The following is an 18,423-nucleotide window of genomic DNA, read 5'->3' as shown; positions in this document are numbered from 1 at the left end:
TATAGACGTCCGTCCCAAGGGCACGGACGTTTTATAGGCTAACGTTTTCAATCTCTGAACGTCCGTCCTGGGTCGAGCTGGACGTTTATAGTATTATAGACGTCCGTCGCATGGGCACGGACGTTTTATAGGCTAACGTTGTCATCCTCTGAACATCCGTCCTGGGTCGAGCTGGACGTTTATAATATTGGCTTGAGTCCTGGAACGTCCGTCCTGAGGTGAGCGGACGTCCGTGCGCGTGGCGAGTACGTTCATTAACCTCGAACGTCCGTCCTGGGAGAGCCCGAACGTCCGTCCTCAGAACGGACGTTCAGAGGACTGACAGAGTGGCTGGTGTACTAATTGATTTAAGTCCGCTGAACGTCCGTCCTGTGGGGCGCGGACGTCTATAATATTATAGACGTCCGCGCCCCAAAAGACGGACGTTCAGCGGACTTAAAGTAATTATTACCCCAGCCACTCTGTCAGTCCTCTGAACGTCCGTCCTGTGGGGCGCGGACGTCTATAATATTATAGACGTCCGCGCCCCACAGGACGGACGTTCAGCGGACTTAAAGTAATTATTACCCCAGCCACTCTGTCAGTCCTCTGAACGTCCGTTCTGAGGGGCGCGGACGTCTATAATATTATAGACGTCCGCGCCCCACAGGACGGACGTTCAGAGGACTGACATGGGTTGTTGAATCGTTTAGGTTTCATCAGAATTTTAGACGTCCGTCTTGGGACGGACGTTGATAAAATTATAGACGTCCGCGCCATGTGAACGGACGTTTAAAGCCCCGCGAAATTCAATTTTAAATTCATTACAACGTCATATTAGTGGTGGGCCGGACGTCTATAATATTATAGACGTCCGGCCCACGTGGGCCGGACGTCTATGATCATTAAAATGGGAAGCGCGAACCGAGACCATTCACTGTTCCTCTTCTTCCCCGCGAACGCCGACTCTGCTGCTGCGCCGTTGATATTCGAGGTTGGTTTTCTCACTTTTGGACCGTTTAAAATTACATTTAATCCGATTACATTGCTCTGTGATGAAATGTCTTTGATTTGAACCGATTAAAAATTGTTTTGGGTCCGTTTTTTTGCAGACTCTTGCGTGTTCTTGGGCGGCTTCCTTGACTCTTTTTGGACTGCGTGTTAGGCCGTTTACTCCTCCACTTCCCTCCTTCTCATTTGGAATCTACTTTTCAGGTTAGCTTGTTGGTTGAAAATTTTGTGTATGCATGTATGTGGATTTTGTGTATGGACGTTTTTGACTGTAAAATGTGTATTAGTTATGTTATTGTGTTAAACGATTAATGCGAAATGTGTATTAGTGTATGGACGTTTTTGACTGTTAAATTTTGTGTATGCATGTATGTGTTATTGTGTAAAATGTGTATTAGTTATTGCCATACATTGAGTGACACTTAGTTCCCGTTTGAAATTTAAGACAAACGATTAATCTTTTAATCGTTTGTGTTAAATTTTGAATTGTCCGATTGGACAGTTTGAGAAAATTAATTTTCATAATTTGCAATACCATGTCAATTGGAGTTTAAGGATAAGATTGATGAAATTTCGGTTCAGTACTTGTGTTGTTCTCCGGATGCATATTTGATTGTGGTCATCGTTGACTACTCTCATTTCGTGTATTTTGGAGACCAATGCGAAATGCTGCCGAAATTGTATCAATTTTATGACGTAGACTTCAATGCACGTGGCTGAGCAAATTATGAAAATTAATTTTTTTGAATGGGTAGGGCCTAACCTTGTGAGAGTTAAAACACTTGAACTGATGATTTTACGAACATAGTATGGATCGAAGATGGATGAACGAACGTCGCATGAGTGAAGAATATGACAAGGGTGTTTCGCAGTTCTTGCAATACGTTGAACAAAATGCTAAGTCTGTCAACGGGACATATTTTTGTCCTTGTGTGCGTTGTCTTAATCAAATACGCCAAGACTTAGGCAATGTGCGTGACCATCTATTCATGTACGGCATAATGAGGACTTATACCGTTTGGACTTGGCATGGAGAAGTACTTGAGCAGCCTACCACGTCACGAGGAACAAATTATGTGGAAGAATGGATGAGTGACCATTTAGAGGACATGATACGTGATGTCGGTGAAGATAATTTTGGAAGGGCTAATTTGTATGATACTCTTATTAATGATTCAGAGCAACCGTTGTTCCCAGGATGCTCAAACTTTACACGCTTGTCTTCAACTTTAAAGTTGTTTAGTTTAAAAGCAAGGAATGGATGGACCGATAAAAGTTTCACCGAGTTGTTGGAGTTGTTGAAGGAGATGCTTCCAGAAAATAATACTCTACCTATTCGTAATTACGAGGCCAAAAAAATTTTATGTCCAATGGGTCTTGAATATCAAAAGATACATGCTTGTCCTAATGATTGTGTTTTGTACACAAAGGAGTTTGCTTCGTTAAACTATTGTCCAACATGTGGTTTATCCCGTTTTAAAAAGAAATCTGACAGAGTCACTGGTAATGAAGGTAATGATGGTGCACCTGCTAAGGTCATGTAGTATTTGCCTATAATACCTAGGTTCAAACGTATGTTCTCTGTTAAAGAAGATGCAAAGAACCTTAAATGGCACTCTGACGAAAGAAAGTGCGATAATCTTCTTCGACACCCTGCTGATTCTCCACAATGGAAAAAGATTGATGACAAATTCCCTGAATTTGGTGCAGATCCAAGAAACTTAAGGCTTGCACTTTCAACTGATGGTATGAATCCTTATGGAAACTTAAGTAGCAAACACAGTTCGTGGCCAGTTATGTTGATGATTTACAATCTTTCTCCTTCGTTGTGCATGAAGAGAAAATATGTGATGTTGACCATGATGATATCGGGTCCTAGACAACCTGGAAATGACATTGATGTTTACTTAGCACCTTTAATTGATGATTTGAAATTGTTGTGGGAAGAAGGCATCGACGTGTTTGATTCACATGTTCAGGAACAGTTCCGTTTGCGTGCAATGTTGTTTTGCACTATAAATGATTTCCCAGCATATGGAAACTTGAGCGGTTATAGTGTTAAAGGTCATTTTGCATGTCCCATATGTGAAGAAAACACTAGTTACCTTCAGTTGAAGCATGGTCAGAAGACAGTATATACAAGACATCGAAAATTTCTTCCTCGTAATCATCCTTATCGTAGATTGAAAAAAGCATTTAATGGAAGTGCTGAGGATGAGGTTGTGTGCAGACCCCGGAATGGTCAAGAGGTGTACAACGAAGTCAAAAACATTGACATTGTGTTTGGAAAACATCATAAAAGTACCTCTGCAAAGAACATTTGGAAGAAACGATCGATATTTTTTAAGCTTCCATATTGGTGTGAACTTGATGTTAGACATTGTATTGATGTGATGCACGTTGAAAAAAATGTTTGTGACAGTGTCATCGGAACTTTATTAAACGTCAAAGGGAAGAGCAAAGACGGAATAAAGGCAAGACAAGATTTGGCTGACATGGGAATCCGATCTGAGTTACATCCACAGATAATAGGAAGACGCACCTATCTGCCCCCAGCTTGTCACACACTTTCCAAAAAAGAAAAACAAAGTTTTTGTAACTGTTTAAGAAGTGTGAAGGTTCCGCAAGGTTATTCTTCAAATATTAGTAACCTTGTGTCTATGCAAGACTTAAAGCTAGTTGGTTTAAAGTCTCACGATTGTCATGTATTGATGCAACAATTGTTACCGGTTCTTATTCGAGGCATATTACCTCCTTCTGTTAGGGGTATTCTGACACGTCTGAGTTTTTTCTTTAATGCCATTTGCAAGAAAGTTGTTGACCCTCGAGGTTTAGATGAATTGGAAAATGAGGGAATAAGACTACTATGTCAATTGGAGATGTATTTTCCACCTTCCTTTTTTGACATCATGGTACATTTGATTGTTCATCTAGTCAGAGAAATTCGAATATGTGGGCCGGTCTTCTTAAGGTGGATGTACCCAGTTGAAAGATACATGAAGATCTTAAAGGGATATGTCAAGAATCAGTATAGACCAGAAGCTTCAATCATAGAGCGATACGTTGCAGAAGAAGCCATTGAATTTTGTTCAAGTTATATGCCATCTTGTGAACCCGTCGGTCTTCCCAAGAGCAAAAACGAAGGAAAATGTGAAGGTAAGGGTGTTCGAGGTGTGACAATTCAAAGTGTTAGCAGAAAACAAATTGACCAAGCTCATTTGTACGTCTTAAACAACACTGTTGATGTGATTCCTTACATTTCTGACCACGTTAATGAAATAAAGGCAGCAAACCCAAAAATGAGTGAAAAATGGCATCTTAATGAACATGTGAAAACCTTCTTGGGATGGTTTAAGAAAAAGGTGTATGCGACTCCACATGTTTCTGAAACTTTATTGAGGTTATCTCGTGGACCGAACACAGAGGTCATTACATATGGTGGGTACTATATAAACAATATTTCTTTTCAGACAAAGGTAGAAGATGACAAAAGCAGAGTTCAAAATAGTGGCGTCACACTACAAGCTGAGTCTGTGCACTTTGCTAGTTCTAAAGACAAAAATCCAATCACAGCATCCATCAGTTATTTTGGAATAATACAAGAAATATGGGAAGTTGATTACGTTACTTTTAGAGTACCAGTTTTCAAGTGTAAATGGGTTGATATAAATTCTGGTGTCATGATGGATGACCTTGGTTTCACATTGGTAGACTTGAACAAGATGAATTACACTGATGAACCATTTATCATGGCTAGTCAAGCAAGACAAATATTCTACGTAAGTGATCCATCGAATAACAAATGGTCAGTGGTTTTAGAAGGTAGAAACATGCATGGACATGATGATGACGATTCTCTTGATATACTTGAGACAACATCTGTTGCATGTAGACCCACTGAAGACCCAGTTGATGACGTTGCCGATGTAAAGCAAGCAATTCGTAGTGATCACAACGAAGGCATTTGGGAAAAAACAATTAATTAATAGGTTAATATTTTCACTTTTATTGACTTTATATGTATGTTCATCATAATTGAATTATTACTAACGTTGTCTAATTTTTCAGGTATGTCGGCCTCAGACTCAGGATCGGGAAAGAGCAGACGTGGACGAGGCGTCACCCGAATGGCAGATGTGACATCCGGACGCGTGGATGGTCAGAGGAGGCATGTTGACATTGACCCCAGATCAGGTCATCCATCAGGGCCAAATGCTGATAGGTTTAGGAGTTATCTGGGCAAGTTAGCAAAAAGTCATGTCTCTATCCTTCATGCATGTTGGGATGACGTCCCAGAGGTCGACAAGAACCTCTTATGGCAAGATGTTCAGGTATGTTTAGACTTCATGCAATTTGTGATATACTTATCTGTTAACTTTTCTCTTGGTAACAAGTTTTTTGTTTTAAACAGCAACATTTTGATATTCCAAACACATTGCAAATCAGAAGGAAAGTGTTATCGCATATAGCGATAAGATTTAGGGATTTCAAGACAAGGCTGACACGACTATATGTCTTTGGAGATAGACAACATGAAAATCCATCTCAGCATTATACCTTCACAGAGGAGGATTGGATGCAGTTTCGTGCATCTAGAGAGTCTGAAGAATGGAAGGTATGTTTCTTAAGATCATCTTTCATTGAGTTTTTATGATTTTAGACTTACTTATATACATGGTTTCACAGGATAAAAGGTTAGCCGCCCAAGAAAGACAAAGGCTAAACGACACACCCCACTTGTTATCACGAGGTGGATATGCAAAACTCGAGAAGAAACTGAGAAAGTCTAGAGTCGATGCCTTGGGACTTGAGTCGCCTGACCTAGCACCTACACCTGCTAGGTACGAGTTGTGGAAGGCTGCTCGGACTAAATCTGATGGGAACATGACATCTTCCTCAGCTGCCTTGATCTCACAGAGAATTGTAAGTTCAAATTTTAAGCAGTTATTTGATTGTGTATCTATCACAACATGTCTTCTAAGTAACTTGGTTTTTTTATGTGCAGGATGAGTTGGTTGAGCAGCAGACTCAGGGCACATTTGCTGGCCAAGGTAGGGACGACATTCTGACAACGGCCATTGGAAGGCCCGAGCACCCAGGACGTGTACGTGGAGTTCCAGGGGCGATTGGTCTTCGTGACTATTTTGGCCCTACACAGAAAACCCCCCAATCAATGAGTCAGGAGACACTGAGGCAGCTGGATCTTCAGTGGGAGGAAAGACTCAACCAAAGCATGAGATCAATGGAGCAACGATTCATGGATCAGCTACAAGAACAAAAACAAATACAAAGAGCGCTTGAAGAAAAGCTGCATTCCATGACGCAAGGCCACATGGGGGCCGATGAAACTCCCACAGCACCTCGTGTCAGCACTAGAGGATCATGCTCTGCTGTAGAACCCAATGAGTATAGCGGTCAATATGAGCTGTTGGTTGATGGGGATCCCCCACGCATTGTGGCTGTCGGACGAGTGCTTGAGGGAGGGGAGACCATTCATGGTGTTGCCATATTACCCCAGCACGTGCGTGTGACCATTGACGAGGTTCGGGATCCCCAGGCTCAGGTGCCTGTACCCACTCCAGAAATTAACTTTGTGGGGGAGGCCATAGGAACATTTATTGCCTGGCCTAGAGCATTGATCATGTCCCACATCGCGACTCCACAGGTATAATGTCTTTTTCCTTAGTATTTCTATGTTAATTGTCTTCATATAATTGTTTATAAAGCTTTGACGTAAATTCTTATCTTCAGTTCACACGTCCTCAGAAGCAGCCAATTCATGATACAGTCATACATGAAGATGATGACATGGCTGAAGCAGAGGATGATCCTATATCAAAGTTAGTGACAAAATTACCCAGATTGAAGAAAGCATCATTAGAACTATACTGGGATTTGAGGGTATTTGGTCTTCCCCCACATGTGCCAGTTTATATCACATTTTCTGATGCATTGGAGGTGATTGAGGGAGACAGGATGTTGAATATTTCCATCATTCAGCTGTGGTGCATGTAAGTTAGTCAATTTGGTCTTTGATATTACTTTTATTTACATTCTTATATAGTTTCTAACGACTTAACTTTGTTGTTTTAGGTACATGGACACAATCGTTGTAGACCAAGGTCGGTCTTCCATGTACGGATTTGTTGAACCTCAGACCATTCAACCGTCTGGTAACACACTTCAAAACAGACAACATTATTTGCAAACATGGATGGATGAGTCCAAAAGAGACGTATACCTTGTGCCATACATTGACGGGTACGTGTTTTTATGTGGTCAGTTTATTATTATAGTTTCCTTAATTAGTTGAATAACTATTTGTCCTTCGTGATAGGTCTCACTGGCAGCTGATGGTTATCATTCCCAAACAATGTAAAATTATATGGTTTTGTTCGTTGCACAGGAAGATGAAAAGTGACTTGAGAACCATGCTTCAAGGGTAAGTGTTTCTCCAAAAAATGACTTCAATTTGATGTTAACCTTCAACTTTTATGATAAAATAGTCATATTAATTATACTTTGTGTTTTCAATCTGTACAGAGTTATTGGTAAATCTCGTGGTCAATTGGTTCAAATTTTGTATCCAAAGGTTGTAAGTCATTTATAGTTTCTAATTCATTTATGTTATTGAATGATCTAAATTTTTAACTATTTAGTTTGTTATTTTAGTGTAACCAGCAAGTAGATTCATGGGAATGTGGCTTCTATGTGATGTGTTGGATTAAGACCATCATTCGAGCTGTCATTACAGATGACTGGAATGAGGTAATGATGTATACCTTCAATACATTACAAATCAAAATCATCTTCAACTATATATGAAACAATAATGAATCTTTCTTGAATTTTGCAGCGCTTCAAGACTACATCGCCTATTACAGAGGACACAATTAACCAGATAAGGCAGGAGTGGACCGCTTATCTTCTACAAAGATGGAGTTAGGAATAGTTATATTTCTTCTTGATTGAACATTGTTTGGTTTTAGTTTTATTTTTATGTTAATAGTTTGGTAGTGGATTGAACATTAAGTAGAATTTTGTTTATATAAAACGCATATTTATGTTATTGGAGAATTGTTCTGGGACATTTTTCTGTTTTTCAGGTGTGGTTCTATTGAAAAAACAAACAAATTTTTTAAAAAAAAACGCCCACTAGACGTCCGTTAGTGTACAGTCGGACGTCTATAGACGTCCGTCTGTGCACATACGGACGTCCCACCCCAGCCCTACACCAAAAGAACTCAGCAAGGTAGACGTCCGTCCTCAGACAGCAGCGGACGTTTATATGGACGTCCGTCCTCAGACAGCGGACGTTTATAATAAACGTCCGTGCTCAGGCAGCGGACGTTTATTATAAACGTCCGTCCTGAGGCAGCGGACGTTCATATAAACGTCCGTCCTGATGCAGCGGACGTTTATATAAACGTCCGTCCTCAGGCAGAGCGGACGTTCATATAGACGTCCGTCCTCAGGCAGCGGACGTTCATATAGACGTCCGTCGTGCCAGGACGGACGTCTGAGGGACGTCTACCGCATAGACGTCCGGCGTACGCCGGACGTCAAAAGGCCAAAATATCGGACGTAAAAAGCCGTTTCTGCACTAGTGATTAATTAATAATTTTTTAAAAAAAAATGAAGGTTGAAGATGAACTTTGGATAATTTAATCCTTTTCATATGTGTGTGAATATGTATATATCATTTCAATAATTTAGTAATTAAATATTATTTACTGTACAATATTAAATATGAAATTTGAATAAATTGGAGACATTTATAATTAAATATATATTTGTCACTTATATTGAAAAAAACCTTGTTATAAATTTTTATTCATTTTTTCCCTTTGTGATAGTATGTAGTTTTCTCCTTGCTCATCAATCTCCATCACTATCCCATTTTCTCTCTTTTTTGGTGGTGATTGTGTTGTGCTATTAACAAGACTACGAAGACTATACTCTTCCACTATAGGCTTTTATCTATGAAAAAAATTAATATTAATTATTTACTAAAATTATACAGGTAAAATTAGTTCCTTAGAATAAACGAATATACAGGTAAAATATATATTTGTATGTAATTATTACTTGTAACTTTTCAAATCTACGCATAAGTTTATACAGATTTATGCATAAAGAAGTTCATATAGACGGATTTGTAGCTAAATTCATACGAATTACAAATTACACTACAAGGAAAACAGAAGTTAACATCAGCCTAAAACTGACAAAAAAGAAACAAAAAACACCAAAACTAACATCTTATTGGCTGGCATCAACTAAATCCATGCTAAAAAAAGACGCTACAAATTTAATATTAATTTATTATAAAAAAAATTGCATTGGTGTAACCCGCTTAAAATTTAAATATTTAATTATTTATAATTACATAGCGTCGATTAAACAGTTGCTTTTAATATGAAAAACAAAAAAAAGTTTAATTGTAGTGTCAGTCTACCGACACTACGAATAATTATATATTATAATTAACTAAAACAACAGGGTCGGTTTTAAGATTAACTAAAAAAAAGTTTATAGTTTTATTACAAATAAAATATTTATTAATTTTTTAAATGCTAATAAAATAAAGTTGATAAAATTAAAATATATTTTTAAAAATTATAAAAAAATTAAATATCTAAATTTATGTTAAAAGTTTCTTTATTTCATTTTTCTAAATTCTAATTAAAACTCATTCTTTTACTAATAAAATTTACAATACATCATTTTAACAAAATCATATACAGAATAGAGATTAAACTATTAATAATTAAAATTTAGGAACTTCAAATTAGTTTGGATAATAATAAATTATATTAAAACACATTCCATCTTTGCATCTTTCTTTCCTTCCAAACTCCACTGCATCATACACTTGTTCTGCTTCCATTCACTGCACGTTTTGGATGGCTATTCAAGAGCACTTTGAGGTTGCCATCATGTGTCGGCAGAAATATGCAAATGATGTTTTGAAAAAATGTCAATGTTTGAGAGCAAACTTGTGATGAAGAGCCCACTTGTTTCAGGATGTAAGATTAATAAAGATAGTGACAGTGCAACGGTGGAGGATATTCACTTCAAATATAGATTGTGGGAAGCTTAATGTATCTGACTGCTACCTGGCCAAATATCATGTTTAGTTGAGTCTAAGTAGCATATAATGTTTAAACCTACTGAATTACACTTGCATGTGGCTAAAACAATCCTACAATATCTAAAAGAAAGTTCAAGTTATAGAATTTTTTATAGGTAGGAAACAATAGTGTAGAAAGGACCTTTAACGTTATACATATAATGTTCGATCATTGAAAATCTGATATAAAAAATGATCGGTGATATTTTTATAAATAAAACTTTATTATAGAAGTCAGTTCCTTCAGGATCAGACGTCGAATCCTCCTTTAGGCGTCCCCCCACAAATCAGACGTCAAATCCTTCTTTAGACGTCAGGACCCCAGATCAGACGTCAAAAAGGTCCGAAAATAACATCGGTGCCCCCCAAATCAGACTTCAAATCCACTACCAGAAGCTGTAAAATCAAAATTGAAAGGTCACTTTTGTAGACATTAGACGTCGAATATAGCAGGGTCCGTCGTCTAATACACATTAGACGACAGATCCTCTTTCCCATACGTCAATAAACTGCGAAAATATCCCAAAAGTAGTGCCAAAAGGGAATTCTTTTACCAATTAGACGTCGGATCTAGAGAGGGGCCGACGTCAAATACACATTTAAACCTCAAACACTCAAAATGCGAGCCTCACTTTCTTTCGCATTTTCGTTTGAGTTTTTTCTTCGTTCGTGTTCGACAGTATTAGTTTTCTTTCTCACTGTGTTCATCTTCAGGTAAGTTTTCATCCAATTTGCATCGTTTAAAATCACTTTGCACCGACTATATTACGTTTGGAACCATTATCTTTCATTTACATCGATTAAAATTCGTTTTCATTGGCCTTTGGTGCAGTTCTTGGGCGCATTCTAGGACAGCTACGACGACGATTTTCGAACTGTTTTTCTCCTCACCCTCACAGGGGCACCTGTCTACTCCGTCACCTTCACGGCGGCGAATTTTTTTTAAAAAAAGTCCATAAATTGACGTCTGTTGATTTTATGACGTATGTTGTTGACGTTAAGTGACGTCTGTTATAAATGCAACAGACGTGAATCAACATCTGTTCAAAGACAACATACATCAATTTACGTCTCCCACTATGACGTCAGACATTTAACACACGTCAAAAGCCTAAAATAACATACGTATTTTAGAAGCACGTATGATTATGTTTTCTCATTCACTTAAGGATAAGTGTCACGTATGTAAAAAAATACAACAAATTGTGATTCTTTCAAGTATAGAAATAGAGTTTATGGTTTTTGTCGCTAGTACATGTTAAGCAATATGGATGAAATTTTTTTTGAGATTTTTAACTCTCTTAAAATCATATTCTTATTATGCGTGATAATAGTTCAATTGTTAAATTTTCAAAAAGTCCAGTCATGGTAGAAATAAACATATGAAAGTGATATATTTTTTAAAGAACCTTGTGAAAGATTAAGAAATTAAGCAAGAGTATATATTGTGGAACTCAGGAACAAAATGCAGATTCAATGACTAATGCCTTAAAATTTGAGACGTTACAAAATAAAGTAATTGCAGATAGTTAGTTAAGGGAGGGAATGAAACATTCTTTTATTATTTTGCTTCTGTTTTTAATAAATCCTAGTCAATAGGGATACATAATATAGGGATACATAATAGCTTCTATTTTGTTTGGCTATAATAGCTTCTATTTTGAAGCAATAAACACGGTTTTTTTGCATCAGTTTTTCTATATACAATTTCAAAGTATACATAAACCACAAGTGTGTAACAAAATCATCAGCATGAAACTTGTTAAAAAAAAATCATTTGCAATCAATAATAACAGCACCTTCAGGTGGGCGAGTTAAAACCCATGTACTATTAGCAAGTAAAGCATTGTACTCTGAACGCAAGGCATCAGACCAACCCGGCATCTATGTGACTTTGGATAGAGGTGTCAATTTAATCCATGGTTCCGGGGTCAGCTCTAACCCATTGAAAAAATCCTATTTTAAGAAGCCCCTCAAGTAGGGGGTCAGAAAAAAACCCCAACTCCCAAAACTTCCTCTCAAGTGGGTTAGGATCAAGGTTAAAGTGGGTTTAGTCCCATTGCAAAACTTTAATTAAATTTTAGAAACAATATAATTTATATATACATAATTTATTGTAATTTTGTTCTCTCTCTTTCTCTCTCATATATATTATATATATTAAATATTTATGAATCAAATTGGTCAAATAACCCATTAGAAAGATAAAAAAATGAGGTTTTATGTAAATTAAACTTGCTGATATAAAAAATTAANGGCACATAATTAAGTATTATTAAATGTTGTAATTTGAAAAGCTTAAGTATGTATTACGTATGTATTCATTGGATCTTGACTATATTATGCTTTAATTTAGACAACCTACTAACTTTTGTTTTCTTTTAAAAAGGGTGTTGAAAACATCTTTTTCATTTTTCTTCATACATAATTACGTGTTATTACACTTAATTATTAATATTACTTTAGAAACAACTTTTTTCGTACATAAATCAAAGTGAAAATCTTTCATAAGTTTAGCATTTTTCTTTATGGTCTATATATATATATTTAAATATTAGACTTTTCCATAGACTGCATGCATTTATTACGGATTTAGATGGATTGTAACTTTGAGGCAAATTATTCTTTGAATAGGAATATTTTAATAGGATTAACGAAAATTATGGATACAATATTACATCTCTTTCAAAAAGCTACAATCAATTTCACACTGACTTAGTTTTTCTTTCATCATGATGGAGACATAATAATTGAAGGTAACAACAGTAAGAGAATATGGAAATATAAATACTTTAATTATAATAAGTAGAAATATTAAAATAATTATTAGTGTAATATTCTACAAATTTAATTACTATGCATTATCATTTGTTATCAGATAAAAGCGTAAACACGATTTATTGAATACATTATTTACTCATAATTATTTGTAACAGTGAAATAACTATTATAATATTAAAAAGAAAATAACCCTATCTGATGATCACGGTTTTTCTGGATATTTTTATCTTGAAATTATTATAAACTATTACACTACTTTAACTTTCTACTCTAGTTACATTTTCTTTTTCTAAAACAATTGATATTATTGAATATACAATTATTCAGTTTTTCTCTAACTTCATGCTCACAATTGTAATAATTGTTTTCTAACGTGTACACAAACACACACACACTATATATATATATAATTGCAGTATATATTGGGAGTTGTATGAAAAATCTAAATAGAAATTGAAAGAATGGACCAGTTTCAAGTCCCATTGGCTAAACTTTGTACTGTATTGCTTTGATACCTTAGGTGTCATTGTTGTAGTTGGTGGTTGACTTTTGTTTTTTTTTTTCGCTATATTAAATTAAGGATATTTTAAGTTTTTCATATTAAATAAATATGTTAAATTACAATTTTGGCACCTTTTGATTTACGAATTGCAGTCTCTGTATTTTTTTTTATATTTTAGTTACCTAATATTTTAAAATTCAAATTTTTTAAAGATTAAATATGTTTTTAGTTTCTAAATTTTTAATGTGAAATTAAAATTTGTTTTTGTTTGAAATTGATATATTTTGGTTATCAAAGTTTAAAAATAAATAGATATATTTTTTTAGTCCATTATGTTAAAATTTCTTTTGACGTATCAAACACATCTTATGATAGTATTTAAGTTGTTTATATTGTTTGACAATGTCAACCAAAAAATGCATTTGACATGTTAAAAACATTAAACATAATTTGGTTAAAAGGACTATACATGTTCTTATTTAAATTTTGAGAATTAAAATATATCAAAGCTTCATATATTTATGTCAAATTTAGAGACTAAAATTATATTTAATCAATTTTTAAATTAAACTGACGAAATTTAATATATGAAAACACAACGTATAATAAGCGTTAAACTAGAACTAGAATGTTCCAAAACATTAAAACCAAAATCTTAACAAAAAAGAAATTGTGGATAAAAATTAAAAGGAAAAAGAAATGCAGTGTATGATAAACTACCTAAGTAGGGTCTTGTTGAAGCAATATCCTAAGCCACAACTTAGAAGATGATCATTCTTCTCCAATGAAGAAAAAAGCGTGTGGGGTCTTAGTTGTCCTAATGCTATTATCGTTTTCCTACGTATTTTTCTTGTGTGTGATTCCTAGTTGTGACCTTCCCCAAACAAGATAAAAAGTTTTGGATAATGCAAAGAGACAAACTTCTTCAAAGTAGCAATGTGTAAATGTACCCAAATGTGGTTATCAAACCCTATTCAATAATCAAGGAATATTAATTAATTAATTCACTCATACTCCCCTTAGTCTTCACTACACCTACAATGCATGCACATAACTTTTTACACTAAAGAAAGTAATTAGGGTAAAATGGAAAAGCCAATTCTATATGAATCCCCTTTGTAAAGTTTCACACCAAACACTTTTTCTTTTCTTTCTTTTTTTCATGTCAAAAGTATGTGCCTAATATTGATTGACTTCATCAAAATTTCATTAATTATGACCATCTTTAATCAACAAGGTTGCGTGCAAGAAAATTTGCCCTAAACTAACCACTCGGAGTAGTTAGGTTTTCTCTTTGTAACTTTGCAATGTATGATATCTTCTTTAGAATGAGTTTATTTAAGTACAACTTAGTTATAAGAACAAGACAAACATACGATATCATCTTAACAATTAAAGTCATATCCTCCAACACTGACTTTATTAAAGAAACTCAGAATAATAATAAATTAATGTGCGCACATTTAGCATTATAAATAGGTTTTCTTATCAGAATTGTAGTCCTTGCATGTTTCTATCAATAATTTAGGCCGTAAAATTCATCTGTATATTGCTGAAATTAATATATTGTGATTTGAAAACAATCGAGACAATTTCAGTGCTCTTGTAGTTGATTTTGGAGGCATTATTCACATCAAAGTAGAATTTAACTGGGTAAAAAAAAGGCAAAAAATCTTTGGATATTTATCTAGAGGTACAGAAGAAGACAAAGACTTTAATATATGTATGTGTATATGTATATGTATATATACTGCAAAGTGGTCCATGTACATAGTTATGCTATGATCCATGAGTTGATAATAAGGAGGAAAAGTCAGCCATGGGAATAGTTGTAGCTTTCACCATTAAGAGGTTTGGAATTTGTTTGGCAAGTGTCCAAATTTGGAGGCTTAAAAAAGAATAAAAAGTGAAAGGGTAGATGGATAAAATGAAGGCTTTGATGCAAAAACTACTTTGACTGTTTGTGGCTTTAGGGTTATATATGTTTGGTGGATGCCAGCAGTATTTTTAATTTTATTATATTAATCATCAGATCTTCTTCATCATGCTGCTGCTGGTGCATGTCTGGAATGTGAAACAGTCTTCTGCTATGCTTTCTTTTTTTGTCTGTAAAATAATTGTTTGACCCTAAACTCAGTAGGGTTTCTTTATGGAGAGGAATAAACAGAAGATGATTAAATATGTTATCATAAATGAATTATATTATTTTATATTTACTATTAGTATTTTTATCGTAACATACTTTAGTTATAAAGTGTTATTTATTTTCTGTGATAGAAACGTTTTATTGTTTAAAGTTTATTAGTACACAGATAATAAAATATATTTTTTATCATCAATATATCTTTTATTGAGATTTAGTGTACATTTAATTATACATAAATGAAATTTATGTATAAAGATATAAAAACAAATGTTATATAAATTAAAATGATATAATGCATTAAATATATATTTCATATATATATATATATATAAATGAAAATGATATAATGCAAATTCATGCTTTTTTTTATATATATTTTACCTTATTTTAGTACTTAATTACACATTCATATATAAAAATAGATTAAAAGCATAACATTCTAAATTAATTAAAAAATAACAGATATAATTTGATTTATAGAAAATCATATTAAATGCAAAATAAAATTAATGATAAATGTCTCATAAAGATTTAAAAGGAAATTACTTCCATTTTTGTAATTAATGGCTACGTAGCGTATTTTTGTCAAATAAGGCATGAGTTGTTGAAGAACAAAACTTACTTTTTAATTAGTAGTATTTTTCAATTGAAATTGCAGTCATTTTTTATGAATGTTGTACAAAAAGTCCACAGTAGTTATCTACTTGCAATTAAAAAATAATTCCTCTGAAAGATTAATTATGCCCACTAAAGTTCTATATTATTTTTAACAAATTGAAAGCCTAATCATCTTTGCTCTTCTCATGTTCCATTTTGACCTACAACATAAGTACAGCGAAACAAAATGTTAAATATGTGTGATTTTATTGCATATGCATGTCATGTTTTATATTCTTTAATTAATTATATATATATATATATTTATGATGTCGTGCATACATCATATATCTATATTTTGTCCTCTATAGCATTATAGATTTGTATATCTAAGTCTTGATTTTCTCTTATTGTTTATTAAATAAGAAGCCATTGATTTATTGGTTTAAAATATTATCCTCCAGTTGATTGATAACACAATAATTACAAAGGAAAGACCTTAATAATCAATCATTTTATATTTATTATAATTGTCAATTGTCCGTTTTGCTTTCATTGACGATTAGACAGGAAAGAAAGCAGAGAAGGGAGATTGTACACGAAATTTCGAAGTTGGTAGCTTAATATGTTGTCCAGCTGTTAGGAGAAAATTTCTAAAAGGCAATTTTTTTATTATTTAAATTTAAGTTAAAGCAAGGAAAAATTAATACATTTAATCACCAAAACACTTTGGCTAAGTAAAACTTTGGAAAATAAATATTGCTTATTTTCAAAGGTTGTGTTTGCTTCTATGTTCTAGAAATGATATTGCATTTGCGATTAATTTTTAATGCAGTGCATCTGATATGATTAGAATTTACATTAGTTAAAAGTTCCAAGTATATTGCTTAAAAACCTCTTTCTATTTAAAGACAGAAAATTAAAACGCTTAAAAATAAACGAAAAATTAGAAAAATGAGATGTTTAATTTTACAAGTATATTATAAAATATTTATCCCAAAAAATTTACTTATATTAAAAATAAAATTAATTACATCACAAATATTAATAAAATAATAATAGCAAAGTTTATCATCAAAGACTAATTTAATCAGAGTAAAAGTAAGTTTAAACGGTCCAAAAGAGAAAACCCTTGGAAATGCAAAGGCGCGAGAGAAAACGCGAGGAGGAAGATGATGAATAGTGCGCGTAACTTCCCCGAGTTCGCGCAATGTGTAATAAACAACATTAGATGTCGGGGTCCTCCCCCATCGAATGTCTATAGAGACATCAGACGTTCGACATATGGGGCCCGGACGTCTATGTGTATTTAAAAAATTAAATTTGGTGGAGGCTATATATGTTCGATATAGGGGCCCGAACGTCTATAGGGACATCAAACATCCGACATAGGGGCCTGGACGTCTAAAGCAATGGAACAGGGAAAATTTTCACCTACCTGTTAAGTCATTTGGCATCCGCATAGGGGCCCAGACGTCTATAGAGACATCAGACGTCCGACATAGGGCCCAGACGTCTACACTGCGAAATAAAATGACTTTTGGTATTCTTTGCCACCATATCAGACGTCTAATTTAGGGGCCCGGACGTCTAAAGCAGTGGAACAGGGCAACTTTTCAACTACCTGTCAGGTCTTTAGGCGTCCGACATAGGAGTTCTGACGTCTATAGAGACATCAGACGTTCGACCTAGGGGCTCATACGTCTACACTACGAAATAAAATGACCTTTGATATTTTGGCCCATTAGACATAAGAGACCAGCCATATTGGACGTCTACAACGTTAACTTATTTACAAAAGTACCATTGGTCATTTTTACGATCGAAAGTCTAAAAGATTACCTTAAAGCCTTTTCTGCTTTCATGCACTTATAATTTGACGAAATAGTAATTGCTGTTATATGCATTATGGATAATAATTTTCATTACTGAAGTACAAGTGATACCTAAAATATATACAAGTTTATAACTTGAATTCTATATAATTCCTCTTAACAAAAATATTTGACCAGTTAGTTGGAAATTCTTTTGTAGTATTTTAAAATTTTTGTTTTACATATTGTTCTGATATTAATTTCACGAGTAACATGGTTAAGGATCAATAATCATACAGTTTATTTTGAAACATGAAATTTCATCATAGTTTTACTAAACGTGTGAAATTATTAAGTGTAGTAAAAATACATATATTTTAAATGTCTTTTTCAAAATTCAAGAAAATATTGATAAGTTATTTATACTTTTGATCACTCTATATATAATTTTAATATATAT

General features: G+C 34.1%; 1 pseudogene; it reads left to right on the top strand.

Moving 5' to 3' along the window:
* Positions 1-1,570: 1,570 nt before the first annotated feature.
* Positions 1,571-4,976, top strand: LOC148199464 (uncharacterized; annotated as a pseudogene).
* The last annotated feature ends 13,447 nt before the right edge of the window (positions 4,977-18,423 follow it).

Source organism: Vigna umbellata, chromosome 4, assembly GCF_029865625.1.
Source record: "Vigna umbellata cultivar VRB3 chromosome 4, Vumbellata_1.0, whole genome shotgun sequence".
Classification (NCBI taxonomy): domain Eukaryota; kingdom Viridiplantae; phylum Streptophyta; class Magnoliopsida; order Fabales; family Fabaceae; genus Vigna; species Vigna umbellata.
This window is presented reverse-complemented; position numbering and strand designations above follow the sequence as displayed.